At 38.2% G+C, this 13,410-nt stretch overlaps 2 pseudogenes; one reads left to right on the top strand and one right to left on the bottom strand.

Moving 5' to 3' along the window:
- Positions 1–999: 999 nt before the first annotated feature.
- LOC105888403 lies at positions 1,000–1,638 on the bottom strand (annotated as a pseudogene).
- A 2,253-nt stretch (positions 1,639–3,891) lies between these two features.
- On the top strand, positions 3,892–4,347 carry LOC100964132 (annotated as a pseudogene).
- The last annotated feature ends 9,063 nt before the right edge of the window (positions 4,348–13,410 follow it).

Below are 13,410 nucleotides of genomic sequence, written 5' to 3'. Positions count from 1 at the left end.
AGCCAGAACTTTCTTAGTCTTTGCCAGGACTAACATCAACAAAAAATGCAATATGTCAGTCTTGTATTTTAAGCTCATGCTTTTGGGGATACATTCTCAGGTCTTATTTCATACAGGAACTGAAAAATATAACTGCCATTACATGGTAATGGGAGTTAAAGAATAGAGTCCTCATGTAAAGATTAGAACATACTTTTCCATTAGTCCTTCAAGGACAGACTTTCAAAATGTTTGATTCTAATAATCCCAGTGCTGTGAGTAGATTGCTTAGTCTTCACTTTGTAAAATATAAATGGGCTATATGAAATTTGTCATCAACTTTGGAGTTTCAGTTATAGATGAAAACTATCTCAATTTAACTTTTATTATCCCGATCATGATATACAGGGTGCATAGACAAAAAGCTTTTTATCGGCTAATTATATGAAAAGATAAACAATGTAAAAATTCATGTGATCCATAATGGGCAAAAAGCAAAAGATTAGCTTCCCCTCAAGAAGAAAAATTTCAGACCTATGAAAAGGACAACAGAACTAATAAAAAAAAAAATTGTATTTACTTGGAAGCATTCAGAATGTCAACAAAACAGCTGCAACTTTTTTTTTTTTTTTTTGCAATTACAGAGTGGTATTCAGTTAACAGAACAACAATTATTTCGTATAAGCTGCAGCAGAGACAATTGAAGATGAAAAAACTACCATCCCCATATATAACTAATTTGTGCTGTGCACCAACAAGAACCTGCTTTAAATTTCCATGACAATTTGCAACCCCCATACTGTACCAGGCAAGGTTAGTGGCTATTGAAAATACCACCAGGGCAGGGCTATCTAAAGACACATTCGGTAGTGTGTTAACTATACAAAAAAAGGCACTGTACAGTTTAAAAACAAATCTTACACACCCTTACATTTCAATTTTTTTCTTTAAAAGGAGTGAGTTGTGTACAGGGGGGTTAAATGCTTTATAGACAAGGGAAAAAACTGCGCTAGAACCAACTTATTCATCACCATCATCTTCTTCATCTTCTTCATCTTCCTCCTTCTCTTCATCCTCTTCATTTTCCTCCTCTTCCTTCTCTTCCTCCTTTTTCTTGCTTTTTTCAGCCTTGACAACTCCCTTTTTCGCTGCATCAGGCTTTCCCTTAGCTCGGTATGCAGCAATATCCTTTTTGTATTTTTCCTTCAGCTTTGCAGCCTTCTTTTTATAAGGCTGCTTGTCATCTGCAGCAGTGTTATTCCACATCTCTCCCAGCTTCTTTGCAACATCACCAATGGATAGGCCAGGATGTTCTCCTTTGATTTGGGGGTGATACTCAGAACATAACAAGAAAAAGGCCAAAGGAGGCCTCTTGGATGCATTGGGATCCTTGAACTTCTTTTTTGTTTCCCTTTTAGGAGAGATATAGGTTTTCAGTTCTCTTTCATAATGGGCCTTATCCACCTTTGCTATATCTTCAAATTTTCCTTTCTCTTTAGCAGACATGGTCTTCCACCCCTTTGAGCACTTCTTAGAAAACTCTGAGAAGTTGACTGAAGCATCTAGGTGCTTCTTCTTGTGCTCCTCCCGACAATTTTGTACAAAGAATGCACATGATGACATTTTGCCTCTCGGCTTCTTAGGATCTCCTTTGCCCATATTTAGTTATTTTTCCTCAGCGAGGCACAGAGTCGCCCAGTGCCCATCCGGCTCTCACTTGCCCCAGCGCTGTCTCTATGGAGCTCAATGTACTGCAATGGCTGTGAGAGCAGGAGCCAGACACAGCCTCCCTAAATTAATTTCTTAAAATATTGGAAACCTGGAAGAGACTTGTGGAGGCTAAGCAAATTCTTTCTCTTAGAAGAATTGGTAATATGATATGTAAAATGATGGTACATAAACCTTGTTTACCTTTCAAGATGTCAGAGCAAGATGTGTGTAGTATTTAATGTGTGTGGAGTTTGGGGAATGGTTAATATAAAGGGTATTCTCAGAGAAAGAGCAAAGCCAAAGTCTCTAAAGAGAAAGTAGATCTTCGGTAGAAATAAATATTAAGAGGTACAGGAAAGCCATAGGTAAAGGGAAGAACGAGTATTATCTGCAGATCTCTTAGAGCCACGATTTTTAAATGTAAGCGTGTATCAATCAGAATAGAATCACCAAGGCCCTTAGGAGTTTGTGAAAATGAAAAATTTTACACCATTCTTCCAGGGATACTGATTTAGCATGTCTATATAGGGCACAGAAAACTGAGTTTTAATAAGAGCACTCCCCTACACACGCACACACACATGCACCCACACACAAGCACATACATCATGCCAAGAAGTTTCTGTTGCACACTAAGGTTTCAGAACTATTGAAGCATTCTATATCCTGGGGAGGATGATGAAACTGGGGCATTCTATATCCTGGGGAGGACAGTTAAACTCAAAAATTTCCAGTTGCCCTTGTATCTACTTCCTCCATATTCAAAGTCCTGGGAAGAAGCTAAACTCCTAGGTCATATGGCTAAACTTAGGTCACCTGTCTGTATCCTATCTGCTGGGAGCAAGGATTAGGAATGTTTTGTCCCTCCTAGCCTCTGTAGTGGACAATCCCCCCAAATAGGAATGGAGTTCATATGCTTTACAGCCATTGAAAACATTGGCAAATATTTACCACATTTGTGAAAGCTTCATCAAGTTGTTGAATGGCTGGGTGGCCATTTTGAGATTGGTAAATATTACTATTTTAAGATCAATAGACAGCAATTGATGTGAATTTAATAGTTGAGGACACTGACACTCAAGAGAAGCTCACTTAATTCTCTGAAGATCACTTATTAGAAAGTGGCAGAACTAGAATAAGCCAGACTCTGTGGAGGAGGGGAGATTTTAGCTGGGCCTCAAAGTAAAAGGAAAATAGAAGCCAGCAAAGAAGATGGGATAGGAATGAGGAGGGAATCCAGGTTCAGGGCACTTTATGAATAGAAGGATGGGGTGGGAGGTGTGTTCATAAAAATTGATTAATTCAGTTTACCTTGATTGTAAAACTTGTATAGTGGAGAAGCAGAGTGAGATAAAAGATAGATAGGAGCCAGATCCTAGAGGGCCTTGGATAAATGTTTTAAAAATAATAATCTGGCCATGTTGTATCAGATGGTTTGGAATTTGATGCAGGGATACCATTTGAGTGGCCCCCAAAATACTAAACATAGTGTATAGAAGCCAAAGCTCTATTATAGAATCAGAAGGTCCTCAGGCAAGTTATTTAATCTTTCTTTGCCTCATATTTGTGAACTGTAAGATAGGGTTAATAGCAACATCCACCTCATAGGGTTGTGGTAAGAACTAGTTGAGATAATGCATGTATAGACTTAATGAATGTATTAGTCAGGGTACTAGCAAAAAACAGATGGCACATTCATATAATTTAAAATAATTTAATAAAGGGACTATTAACAAAGATGTGAGTAGAGTATAGGGAGATCACAAGGGATAGTAGAGGACCCCAGGTCAAATAACAGTGGTATTATTACCACTCCTAATTATGTAGGAGGGGAGAGAGGAAGTGAAAAGGAAGTTAGTTGATGGGAGGGGGAGATATTGACTGGGTCATCTAATCAGGTACTGTAAACTGAGCCATCTCACAGGACCCTTCAGGGAGGGAGATGAGTGAATAAACCCCCTGACCTCACATTCTTTCCTCCCTCAGATCTCCTGCCAGGGCTTCTCAATGGCAGAACCTAACAGGAAGCCAGAATATAAGAAAGCCCATTAATGATATCAATACAAATCAGTTTTCAAGGACACAAAACATGAGGGAAAGTATGAGGAACAACGAAGAGTGAAACTGGAAGAGTAGTAGGTATCCAATAATCAATGGTAATGTGATTAAGATTGTACTGGGGAGAGATTCTGGGAAAGTGAAATGGAGGGGTGTATGTCTAACCTGACGGTCTGCAATCTGGCCTACAGCGGAAAGCTGGAGGAGTTGAAGAAGAGAATCCTAGCCGATAAATCCCTGGCTACTAGAACTGACCAGGACAGCAGAACTGCCTTACACTGGGCATGCTCAGCCGGACATACAGAAATTGTTGAATTCTTGTTGCAACTTGGTGTGCCAGTGAATGATAAAGATGATGCGGGTTGGTCTCCTCTTCATATTGCTGCTTCTGCTGGCTGGGATGTGATTGTGAGAGCCCTTCTGGGAAAAGGTGCTCAAGTGAATGCTGTCAATCAAAATGGATGTACTTCCCTCCATTACACAGCATCCAAAAACAGGCATGAGATTTCTGTCATGTTACTGGAAGGTGGTGCTAATCCAGATGCCAAGGACCATTATGAGGCTACAGCAATGCACCACGCAGCAGCCAAGGACACTTAGCCTGTGACGAGTAGAGAGTGGAAGAAGCAAAACTGCTGGTGTCCCAAGGAGCAAGTATTTACATAGAAAATAAAGAAAAGACGCCCCTGCAAGTGGCCAAAGGTGACCTGCATTTAATACTCAAAAGAATGGTAGAAGGTTAAGCAGCTTGGATTTATTCTTAACTTTGTATGTTTTTGTTGTCCCCAGTGTCCTGGAAACTAATGTACTTTTGCATAAGGCATCATTAATGAATGATGAAGTTTTCTCACCTTCAAAGTCTTACAAACATGTTAACTATTGTTCCTGCTGAGGTACTTGTTCTAAGCTTATAACTTGCTTTCCAGGCATGAAATAACTGTTGAGATTATTCTGCTGTTACCATGTAGTATTCTGTATTGAATTTTGGTTAATTTTGAATATGTGATTCTGTGGCTGTCATGAGTCTTCAGCACCCTCCTATGCACCTTCTGACCCCCTCTGAGGCAGAACAGTGCAACAGCAACAGGTCAGTTGTTTTGCCAGATGGTTCTAAGTGGATTCTATAATGTTCAGTTGAAATACATCCTCACTTATTTTTCAAGCCTCACTCAGGCCTATGCCAAATATTTCTGTTTTTTCAACCATGACGTTTAAGTTATTTTTGTGACAGGAGGAAACACATATATTTTAGCGGACCAAATTTTAAGTTGGAGGGCAAGCTCTAAAAGATTGAAAAACGATAGCCCATGTACCCACGTATTTCTTTGATGAAGCTTTTTCCCTCACAATAACATGTATGGTTTTTTAAAAGGAAGTTTCTAAAGTACCTGTATTGAGTTATCCTGTATGAAAAAGAATGTCAAGCTTGTTAAAATACGTAACAAAAATGTACTTTGATTTGTATTTCACAAACTAAAAAATAAAATGTTGAAAGTAAAAAAAAAAATTGTATTGGGTATTGTAAGTTACCTAGATGTGATTTAAAGTATACAGGGGATGTGTATACGTTATATACAAAGCCTATGCTATTTTTCATCAGGGAACTTTGAGCATCCACAGATTTTGGTACCCTAAGGAGATCCTGGAACCAATCCCCCACAATACTAAGGGACAAACTGCACTTTCAGTGCAACAGTAAACAACTTGAAATTAAATATTAAGCATCCGTCATCTTAAAAGCCCCTTAGCTATTATACTAGGGCTTAAGGTTTTCCCAATGTTGCTCAATTCTCCTTCTTTCTCTTTTGATCTTCTCCTCCTTTTCCCTCAAATTACAAATCCCCACCCAAAGCCATTACTGCTAATTTCTCAAGCAGAGCCATTTAGCTCTAGGTTATTCCAACCATACCCCGAGAGTAATCTATGAGCAATCAAAATCACCCATCAAGGTGTGTAGCTAAAACAAACACAGATTCTTCTCCTAAGAGGAAATTCACAGTCATTTAGCTCTTAAACTGACACTTCTATTTTCTCCCCTTAGTTAGTTTGAGTTGTGTTTCAGGCATAAATTGACAAGCCCACTGGTCAAAGTCATAAGACGATTGAAAATAAAGGAACACGTGTGAGGTACATTAGATGAGAAATATAAACCAACAAATCATGATAAGATACGGATGAGAGCCCAGGAGAGGGAAAAGGGACTTCAGCAACAGGTTTTGCAGCCTAGATGACTGAGTCTTGATAATTTAGGTTAAGTTTTACTATGCCTACTGAAAGTCATGCCATCATTTCTCCAGGAAATGTTTCATTTGACCACCATGAAACATTGGTGTTTCCTTTCTCTCTCTCTCTCTTTCTCCCTCCCACTCGTGTGTGTGTGTGTACACGCATGCATGTGCACTTATATATGCATGAGTATGTGCTCAGTGAATTTAGCATCAAATGAGAAAAGTCTGGTCAGGCAAGCCCTAAATATCAAGACCTGCCTATCCCCCACCTTTCTGAAACTTATGCACATACTTTTTTATATGTTGTCTCTGTTGGAAGGAGATTGTTATCAGGTTGATTTCTGATATCCCATGAAAACATATGGAAACTCTATGACCTCACCTATTTCCTCCATGGAGAGTAAGATATTATATTGTCTCTCCCAAGCTGGGTCTGTCTCTCTCTCTCTCTCTAGTTTCCTCTATCCGCCCTCTCCACTTATCTTTGTTCCTACTTGTCCTCTCTCTCAGTTTATTGTTCTCTGGAAACCAAAGGAGGGAGTCTGGGCCACAATCACAGCTGCTTTGACCCACATCCTATCACCTAAAAATCATTCACACCAAACCAGATTCCCTCAGTGTCAAAAAAACTGAATTTTTTTGTTTACCATTGATGCAGAAGCACTGCTAGGAACTAGTATCTAATTGTCTTTGGGATATTATTCATATACCATAAAATTCATCCTTCAAAAGTGTATAATTAAATTGCTTTTAGCATATTCACTGACTTGCATAGCCACCAGTAATATCTAATTTCAAAATATTTTCATCACCCTCCCTAAAAAAAACTATAGCCATTAAAAATCACTCCAATCTCCCCTCCTCGTAGCTCCTGGTAACCACTAATCTACTTTCTGTCTCTTTATGTTTTCTTAATCTGGACACTTGATATAAATGGAATCATTTTGTGACTGGCTTCATTCACTTAGCATGTTCTCAAAGTTCATCCATATTGTAGTATGTATCAGTATTTTATTCTTTTATGGCTGAATAATATTTCATTATATGTATACACAGTAGTCTTCCCTTATTCATGGAAGATACATTTCAAGACCCCCAGTAGTTGCCTGAAACCTTAGATAGTACTGAACCCAACTGCCATCAGCTGGGACACATTTCTGTTCATGTCTGCCACCCACAAATTTAATGATTTTTCCATCTTAACTAAATACTTAATATGCACTGTGGCCATAACCTTTGCAATTTGGAGTGCAATGGCAAAACTAGCATGGATTTTTTTTTTCTAGCATGAATTTCTTTTTCCTTCTTCACAATTTGACAGACATAAGATTTGTTCTTACTGTAGATCTCAGCAACATCAACATATGATTTTTTTCTTTCCTTATTGAGTGAAGAACTTTCACCTTTTCAGTTAAAGAAAGTACTTTATGGCTTCTCTCTGGCATATCAGAATTTCCAGTATCACTACTCTTACGTTTTGGAGCCATTATTAAGTAGCAGGCAGCATATACAATGTGACGATACTGGACAAAGGGATAGCTACTGTTTCATGCAGGAAAGTGCAGAATAGCACAGGACATTATCATAGTCAGAATGACATTCAATTTAAAACTCATGAATTGTTTATTTCTGGGGTGGCACCTGTAGCTCAGCGAGTAGGACACCAGCCCCACATACCGAGGGTGGTGGGTTCAAACCCGGCCCCGGCCAAACTGCAACAAAAAATAGCCAGGCGTTATGGAGGGTAGCTGTAGTCCCAGCTACTTGGGAGGCTGAGGCAAGAGAATTGCCTAAGCCCAAGAGCTAGAGATTGCTGTGAGCTATGATGCCACGGCATTCTACCAAGGATGATAAAGTGAGACTCTGTCTCAAAGAAAAAAAAAAGAGCAGAATTGTTGATTTCTAGAACTTTCCATTTAATATTTCAGCCATGATTGAGCATAACAGAAATAGCAGAAAAAAAGACCATGGATAAGGAAGGGGTGCTGCTATATCACATTTTCTTTACCCATTCACCAACTGATGGATATGTTATTTCCACCTTTTTACTATTGTTAATAATGTTGCTATTAACATTCATGTACAACTCCTTTGTGTGGACATGTTTTTGTTTTTCTTGGCTATATGCCTAGGAGCGGAACTGCTGGGTCACATTTTAAGGAATTGCCAAACTGTTGTCCAAAGAAGCTGCATCATTTACAATCCCATTAGCAACATGTGAAGGTTCTAATTTCCCCACATCATTGTTAACACTTGTTATTATCTGTGTGTCTTTATTTTTGCCATCCTAAATAGCTATCCTTCATTAGAGGGAGTGAAGTGGCATCTCATTGTGGTTTGATTTCCATTTCCCTCATGACAGATAAAGTTGAATATTTTTATATCCCTCTTATCTTTTTGTGCATATTCTTTAAAGAAATGTCTATGAATGACAGCTCCCATAGCTCAGTGAGTAGGGCGCAGGCCACATACACCCAGGCTGGAGGGTTTGAACCAAGCCTGGGCCAGCTAAATAGCAATGACAACTGCAACAAAAAAAAAATAGCTGGGCATTGTGGCAGGCACCTGTAGTCCCAGCTACTTGGGAGGCGGAGGCAAGAGAATTGCTTAAGCCTAAGAGTTTGAGGTTGCTGTGATTTGTGACACCATGGCACTTTACCCAGGCAACAAAGTGAGACTCTGTCTCAAAAAAAAAGAAAGAAAAAGAAAAAAACGAGATGTCTATGAAGATGTTTTCTTTTTATTGTTCAGTTGTAAAAGTTCTTTATTTATGTTCCATATAAGTTCCTTGTAAGATAAATGATTTGTAAAAATTTTTTCCAGTTCTGCAAATTCTGTTTTCATTTTCTTAAGGGTGTATTTTGAAGCATAAAATTTTTATGTTTTGATAAAGTCCCATTTATCTATGTTTTATTTTGTTTCTCTGCTTACGGTGTCATGCCTAAGATACCATTTTTTAATCCAAAGTCACAAAGATTTACTTCTATTTTTTTTTCTAAGAGTTTTAAGGTTTTAACTGTTACATTCAGGTCTAATATCTATTTTATATTAATTTTTATAATAGGACGTAAGGAAGAGTATCCCCCACTTACCAGTTGCAAGTCAACTTGCTCCATCTTTCAGCTTCAGGATTTTTCCCCTGGTAGCCAGCTGTTCCATTCATGCCTTACAGATCACACATAATAGGCTGCTTCTCACTACTGTCACTAAATCTCTTTCTTATTACTTAACTTTGTCAAAATATGGCTCAACTAAAATGTGCTGACCTTGGGTTCTTCTGTCATTTTTGTTTCCTCCCAGCCCCTGAAGTTGATTGACGCTCTAGTTTGTCTTTCCTACTTGGAAGAGGAATGGTAATGACACAGTTTGCTGCTGCCACCTGCTGCCAGGCACAGTTCAGACAAGAAGTGGTAGCCCCGGAAGTTAGTTGTCAGGTTTAGCAAACAAATACTTCAGGGATAGGTAAGCAGTAGGGGTGAGTAAAAAGGTGCTGGTTAGTAACTATGTGAAACTGGCTAGCACCAGCCCATACCTTAGGAGAATTTTCACCATAAAAGACCATATCTTTAGATCTTCCTTTTTATAAAATAACCCAGAAATCTAGCTTTTTTAAAATATGAACTCTCCCAATTTTTTATAACTTCCCCAATTTTTTTTTTTTTTTTTTTTGAGACAGAGTCCAAGTAACTGGGACTACAGGCGCCCACCACAATGCCCGGTTATTTTTTTGTTGCAGTTATTTAGCTGGCCCGTGCAGGTTCCAACCGCCACTCTCAGTGTATGTGGCTGGTGCCATAACCACTGTGCAACAGACACAGAATCAACTCCCCCTGTTTTTAACTGACAGTTTGAAAATATTCTTTTATAATTTAAAGAGGTTTATTCTGAGCCAAATATGTGTGACCATAGACCAGAGAGCCACACCCAAGAAGCCTTGAGCCAATGGTCTCACTGCGGTTGGGATACACTTTGGTTTTATACATTTCAGGGAGACAGGAATTACGTGTAAAGTCATAAATCAATACATGGAAGGTATATGTCAGTTTGGCCTAAAAGACAGTACATCTCCAAGGAGGAGATTACAGGTTATAGGTGGATTTAAATTTTTTTTTTATTTATACTTGGTTAAAGAAATGAATCTTTGTTTGGGTGGCGCCTGTGGCTCAGTGAGTAGGACACCTACCCCATTTACCGAGGGTGGCAAATTCAAACCCAGCCCTGGCCAAACCGCAACAAAAAAAATTAGCCGGGCGTTTTGGTGAGCGCCTGTAGTCCCAGCTACTCAGAAGGCTGAGGCAAGGGAATGACCTAAGCCCAGGAGTTGGAGGTTGCTGTGAGCTCTGTGACATGGACACGGCACTCTACCGAGGGCGATAAAGTGAGACAAGAAAGAAAGAAAGAAAGAGAGAAAGAGAGAAAGAGAGAGAGAGAGAGAAGGAGAGAAGGAGAGAAAGAGAGAAAGAGAAAAAAAGCTTTGCCTAAAAGCTTGGAATGTTTTAAGTTAAGATAAAGAAATCTCTTAATAAATTGAGAAGAAAGATGACAAGGGAACTAGATGCTTACAAAATCTATTTCTTGAAATCTGCTCTTAAAATTTTATGCATCTGTTTCTTTTGCAATAGTACCTAGACCATGGATAAGTGGGTCCTGCTGTATTACGTTTTTTTACCTAGTCCTAGAGAGTATGAATAAGGTGGGTCTAGGTGATATTTAATAGTTTTAAAACCTAGAGATATCAGATCAACTTTGTTATTAAATATTAAATAATACTTCAATGGTTCTGGAAAGAGCAAGAGAATCCATAATCTTTTAAACAAAAATTATTTAAAAATTTAGTTATTTCCATGATATTTTCTTAAAGAAGTAAATCTTGGGCAGTAGCTGATTATAAATGCTGTTTAAGAAGAATCAAAGTAAAACAATAACTGTCTGTAGATGATAAAGATCTCATAATAGTCATGATTACAGACATTAAAGAGATTTGGTTATTTTTGTGGTATACAATTTAACATATATAATTATTATTGAGAAATATATCAAGGCCTACTAGAACTTTAGGAATCTCATGCAGTCTTGGAATAGATATTTATAATATATTTATATAAATATAACTCAAACAAAGTTAAACACCATTTCATATTTGACAATGTTTTCCTGTACAAGTTAACATACCAGTAATTTTGATGGGACTTTTAGTGGCTCTATTATTAAAAGCTAGTTGAAGGTTAGAAAAATGAATCCAGAAATTCTTTTTAAGAAGGGACCTTTATTCTCATCTTTTTTTTTTTTTTTTTTTTTTTTTTTTTTTTTTTTACAGTTTTTTGGCCAGGGCTGGGTTTCAACACACCACCTCTGGTATATGAGGCCTGCACCCTACTCCATGAGCCACAGGCACTGCCCTGAATCCAGAATTTTGTTCATGGAAAGTTTGTCAAACATTACATGTTTAGAACATTTGTTTAAATAGAATCACAGGTCACCATAACACAATGGCTTTCATTTAACCAAGAGTGATAGTCATTAGAAGATTTTAAAGATAGTGCAGGAAGTTATATGAATGTAAACCTTAATTATCAAAGTTTAGTTTTGCTAGCGAGTCAAAAACCCAACAAAGATATCACAGGGATTATTTTTACAAAGCATAAAATCTTTGTCTCTCTTAGGCCAGTTGCCAAAGAGGCAAAGAAAAACCTGTGGTACAAATGAACCTGTGGTTATCGGTGGCTGCCTCAGTTGTAGCTACTTTTATTGATGTGTTACTATGTTCTTAAAACATCTAAACTTTAATAATAATTTTAAAACTAGTTTCATTTACCAAAGGTTATCAAGGTCATGTGAAATAAACGGTATTTGAATTCTTTCTCACATACTTGATAATATATTTGGTTTAAGCACTTACTTTTTTAAGTTTAGAGCTCTTTTGTGTATTTCAGTAGTGAAACATTATATACACATGACATATACAGACACACAATCATAAGTATGGAGACAGAAATAGACATTTTTAAGTGATGCAGGTAGGAAGTTTATAGTTTGAAAGCCCATAGCATACCAAGGAAAGTTAAAAGTTGCATGTAAAGGCAGCGCCTGTGGCTCAAAGGGGTAGGGCGCCAGCCCCATATGCTGGAAGTGGTGGGTTCAAACCCAGCCCCAGCCAAAAACTTAAAAAAAAAAAAAAGTTGCATGTAAAGTGCCAGTTAAGCTTTTTCCAGAAGTCCTGTAAAGGGAGCCATAAGATCTTTTTCTAGTTAGAGAGGTAATTGGGAGCAAAGAAACTTGAGTGAGCAGAGAAACTTCACAATTTACAGAGCACTTATGTTTTACTTTGATGATGATAGGAGAGGGAAACAGAGGTCCTAAAAATTTAGGAAGAACAGAGGAAGTGGCTCCAGTGTTAATTAAAATCAATTTGCTTACCTATGCCAGAGAGAGAGTTACCTAAGGCTAGGACAACCCAGTGTGATGAAGTTGATCTTTTTTAAAGTTGAGGTCTGTCCATCAGACTTAAGCAATTCCAGTGGGTCCACAGGCATGAAGGATGACAATTTAGAGGGACCACCAGTTGCAGAAGCAAGTACAGAGGCCACTTCCTAGGGTATTTTTACTTGAGGGACACAGAGTGGCAATACAGGCAGGAATTGTTTCCTATAGGAGGATGTAGTCTTGGTGTCTTCTTGCCTAGGCCTTTTAAGTTACTCCATCTCTGGAAAACATTTTTTACCCACTCATTGTATGTGCATTCTTTTTTCTTTCAGATTAATGTGAGGGCACAGATGATTAGGTCACATTGTTTGTTAGGTAAAGTCCAAATAGTAGTTGAGCCCTTCACCTAGAAGGTGTGCCATATACCACTACGTTGTGTCCATTAGGTGAAAGCTTGCCAATCCGTCTCCCTTCTCTCCTTCCCCTCTCCCCTCCCCCCACTTGAATTAAATTATTTTTGTTTGATTTTATTAAATAATAGCTGTGTACATTAATCCAATAATGGGGTACAATGTGCTGGTTTAACATACAATTTAAAATATTTTCATCAGACTGGTTAACATAGCCTTCATGGCATTTTCTTAGTTATTCTCTTAAGACATTTATATTCTACATTTAGTAAATTTCCATGTACCCTTGTAAGATGCACCGTGAGTGTGGTCCCACTGATTACCCTCCCTCCACCCATCTTCCCCCTCCCCTCCCCTCCCTCTCCCTTTCCCCATATTTTTGGTCTATAATTGGATTATAGCTTTCATAAGAAAGCTATGAATTGGTTTCATAGTAGGGCTACTTTTTCATCCATTCTTGAGATACTTTGCCAAGAAAAATATGTTCCAGCTCCATCCATGTAAACATGTAAGAGGTAAAGTCTCCATCTTTCTTTAAGGCTGCATAATACTCCATGGTGTACATATACCACAATTTATTGATCCATTCATGGGTCAATGAG

This window comes from Otolemur garnettii, unplaced genomic scaffold, assembly GCF_000181295.1.
Source record: "Otolemur garnettii isolate 467f Iridium unplaced genomic scaffold, OtoGar3 scaffold00384, whole genome shotgun sequence".
Lineage (NCBI taxonomy): Eukaryota > Metazoa > Chordata > Mammalia > Primates > Galagidae > Otolemur > Otolemur garnettii.
The sequence above is the reverse complement of the archived record's forward strand: the minus strand, read 5'-3'. Positions and strand labels throughout refer to the sequence as shown.